The 4,299-nt window shown below is 41.4% G+C and overlaps 1 pseudogene; it reads left to right on the top strand.

Annotated features, from left to right (window-relative positions):
- The first annotated feature begins 1,477 nt into the window (after positions 1 to 1,477).
- LOC102001839 lies at positions 1,478 to 2,004 on the top strand (annotated as a pseudogene).
- Positions 2,005 to 4,299: the final 2,295 nt, after the last annotated feature.

The following is a 4,299-nucleotide window of genomic DNA, read 5'->3' as shown; positions in this document are numbered from 1 at the left end:
TATCTCTGTGTGGTAATTTGGAAGCAGCTCCTGGGATGGGAAAACTCTACCTACATATACATAAAAATGCGATAAATACGTGAAAATACTCCTGGGAATTATGCACACCAATTTCAGAGGTGCCCTGTAGACAAGGATGGAAACCGTAAAGCAAAGATGTTCTATCAATATTCTTAGAAACTCTGTCGATGATTTTACTTTTTACAATATTTAAAACAGCACAGTATTTGCATGAAAGTAGGCAGATCAACAAGTAAAATAAAATAAGGAGCTCAAAATGTGTCCTCAAGGCATAGTCAGATGACTTGCAGGAGGAGAACAGGCACCAAACTGGGAAAAAGTCTGCAGCAAATAGCACTGAGCAAACTGGACACCAACATTTAAAAGGATAAAGTTAGGCCATCATTTATTCCATATTTATTTAAATATAAAGTCAAAGTGAATCAAAGTGGTAAATGTAGACGCTTAAAAGAAAGGATGGGAGGAGAGCATCACAGCTTGGGGCTCAGCAATGATTTATTGCAAAACCAAAAGTTTAAGCCACAAAGCATATCTAAATTGAGTTTCATTAAAATTTAAAACTTTTATACTTCAAAGAATACAGTCAAAAAATAAAAATAAAAAGGCCATCCCCAGTGCTGGAAAGCATTCAAAGGCAATATATCTGGTAAAGGGTTAATGTCCAGGCTTTCAGAGAGAAATATAAAAGCCACAAACTTTAAAATAGCCCTGTCTCAATAAATAAGTAACTAAATGGTTAAAGGACTTGACGATATTCCCACAAAGAAGATAAACAAATAGCTAGTAAAAAGGTGCTCACTACCACCGGTCACTAGAGAATGCACATTAGTGAGATGCCACTTCCCAGCCGTGAAGACGAGACAGGTCCAGAACAGAGGACATCTTGAAGATACTTGAGAATGGAAGGAAGCACAGCCGCTCTGAGAAACAGCCACACTGTAAAACTGAGACTCAGAGCAGTTATGGGACCTGTGTGTTCCATTTCTGGCTAAGTATAAAAAACAAATTGATAAGAGGACCGAAAAAGATATTTATACATCAATATCCATAGCAACAAAGTATGGTAGAAATCACCCAGTAGTTCACCAAACAATGAATACACAGACAAACAAGATATGATGTAAACATGCTATGGAATATGGTTCTGCCTTTAAAAGAAAAGAAAATTACTGGTGCAAGTCAACATGAATGAACCTTGGAAGCATTATGATAAGTGAAAAATAAAAATACCACACCCAAAAGAACACTTGCCTCCAACTTAGTGGAGTTACCTAGACTAGGAAGATTCACCAAGTAAAATAGTAGTGGCCACAGGCTAGGGGAAGGAACAATTGCTATTGTTGATGGGTCAGAGTTTCACTTAGGGATGCTAATTGAAGGTACTCAGATGGACAGAGGTGGCATTGCCTCAAGTGTGAGCATGTTTATTTGACTGTCTCTCTCCCTGCTCTCCATCATGTCACAAGATCAAGGTGAAAAGGAGAACCCCATGCAGGACTTCGAATCCGCAAGCTCTGCCTCAGTGTCTGTGTTGGGGAGAGCGGAGACAGATTGACCCGGGGCAGCCAAGGTGTTGGAGCAGCTCACAGAACAGATACCTGTATTTCCCAAAGCTAGATACGCCTCTAGGTCCTTAGGCACAAGAGAAATGAAAAGATTGCTGCTCACTGCCCTGTCCGTGGAGTCAAGGCAGAAGGATTCCTAGAGAAAGGCCTGAAGGTACAGGAGTACGAGTTAGGGAAAAATAACTTCTCAGATACTGGAAACTTAGCCTTTGGAATTCAAGAACACATTGACCTGGGAATCAAATCTGACCCAAGCAACGGCCTGGACTTCTGTGTGGTTCCGGGCAGGCCAGGTTTCAACACTGCAGACAAGAAGTACAGGACAGGCTGCATTGGGGCCAAACACAGAATCAGTCAAGAGGAGGCCTTGCGCTGGTCCCAGCAGAAGTGTGAGGGGACCATCCTTCCTGTCAAATAAATTGTATTCAAAAGGCCAATAAAATTTTCTCAGAAAAAAGAATTTATTTGACTGAGTTATACATTTTGTTATACATATGTATTGTCTGTTTTATATATATTGTTATGTATTTATACATATAATCTCAATAAAAGTATTTTTAATAAAGAGAGATAAGTCAGATAATGACAAGTAGTTAAAATTAGACCTATCTATACCAAGCGGTGGGCAGTGCTGTTTCCGAGTTCCTGCATTTTCCCTGTGCACTAAAACACCTCACCTTAATTGTGAACTGTTGGCAATTTTGAAAGAAAGTGTCCAAAAACTCCTTCTGAAGAATCTGGGGCTCTGCTTGTCTGCTGGGTGCTCTGATCACATGATTAGCTTCCTGTGGCCTAAAGCAGAGCCTCCTAGAGCCGATATTCGTTGTGCAAACAATTGACCTTGGGATTGTGTTAAAATGCCAACCCAGTTGGTCTGAAGGGGTCTGAGAGTCTCCGTTTCTAATTCCCAGGTGATAATGATGTTAAGTCCAAGTTGTGAGTAGCAAAAATCCAAAGAATGATAGTTAGATTAACTAACTTAGATTAACTTAGAAAACCTGATGTTTTCCTTTTATTTGCTTGGTTTGGGCTGGTTTTTGAGATAAGGACTTGTGGGATATCTGGGCTGGCCTGGAACTCACTATGTAGCCCAGGATGCCTCCCACTCATGAAACAGTCTTAATGATTGTCCTATTTCGAGTTTGGGCAGCTTGACACAATTTCGAGTCCCTCTGACAGGAGGGAATCTAAGCTGAGGAAATGCCCCCATCAGATTGGCCCGCGGGGCATTTTCTAGACAGACGGTTGTTGTGAAAGGGCTAGCCCAGTGTGGGCAGTGCCAGGCACCTCTGGGGAGCTTACCAAGCCATGAGGAGTAAGCGAGTACACAGTGTTTCTCTGTAGTTTCTGCTTCGGTTCCTGCCTCCACTTCCCTCGGTGATGGAGGGTGACTTGCGAATTATACAATTCTCAGTGAACCCTTTCCTCCCAAGTGGCTTTTGGTCATGGTGTTTTATCACAGCAATAGAAACGAGTCAATTACATACCACTAAATAATAAAGAGTTGGAATGAGCCATTAGGACTCTTGCATATAAAATGCTAACATCTGCTCATTTGTTCGATAGATGAGCATAAGGTCAAATTAGAATTAAACCCTAACCATATTGAAAATGTTACAAGCTTCAGCTTACTGCCTTGAAACTTCTGGCTCTGCTGCCAAAATCTAAAACAAATGCATAGCTTGGACTATACAATTCCTCTTCCCACAACTGATTTTTGAAATGGGGATTGTTATGGAACACACTCCAATTGATGACTTTACGTAATTATATAGGCCTTGAACAGCTTTCCTGGCATTTTTTTTAACTGTAAGATAAACCCAGGCTGTAACCTAATAATTTCACCTGCTATAAAATGACTGATTAATTCCTAAATTGAAAACAGCCTTAGGAGAAGATTTCTTGCCAGAACTGTTTAGAATCTATTCTGTCTCGTAGGCCCCGGGTGCCAATCTAATAAAGTTTTCAGATGCTCTGATGTCCAGAATGAGCCTACATGTCACCCAGCTAACTTGCACACAGGTTCAAGCCCTCTGCATCTCTGGTTAGTACCCCAGCGTTGTTCCCTCTGTAACCACAGTGGTTAAGAGGAAGAACATCTTAACCGTAATCATCCTGCTGTTGAACTATTTTTGTTGCCTCCGATGATGTTCTGGGCAGCACAAGGCTGTTCGCAGCCTTCACCAATCTTTCCTTAGCCTGTCAGGCCATCTTTAATCCAAACTAAGAATCTGACCCGTGTTCTAGGTCAATGGCACACCAGGGCTTCCAAACAGGATACTAGCTTTAATAATAATAAAAGTTAACAGCTAAACTTCATGGTACCCTCAATAGTGTGTCAGTCCTCTGTAGACAATTCATGTAAATTATTCCACAGCCCTTGAAAGAAAGACATTATCATCTTCAACTCCTGATTTCAGGGAATCTCAGTAAATTAAATACATTCACAGCCACAGAAGCCTATTATGTACCACGATATCATTTTTACTTTCTTTTATCCCTTGCTCTCTCGCTCTATGACATGGTCACCCTGCAGAGCCCAGGCTGGTCTGCAGCTTGAGACAATCCTCCTGGCTCAGTCTCTGTGCTAGGGCTGCAGGAATGAGCCACTGTGGTTTTCTACTAGTAATTGCAATTGCCAACTGCTACATAAATGGTGTCAAACTGGGCTCCTCCAAACTGCCTCACCGAACGATGACAAACAGGAAGGCAA

The sequence above is a fragment of the Microtus ochrogaster genome, chromosome 19, assembly GCF_000317375.1.
Source record: "Microtus ochrogaster isolate Prairie Vole_2 chromosome 19, MicOch1.0, whole genome shotgun sequence".
Lineage (NCBI taxonomy): Eukaryota > Metazoa > Chordata > Mammalia > Rodentia > Cricetidae > Microtus > Microtus ochrogaster.
The sequence above is the reverse complement of the archived record's forward strand: the minus strand, read 5'-3'. Positions and strand labels throughout refer to the sequence as shown.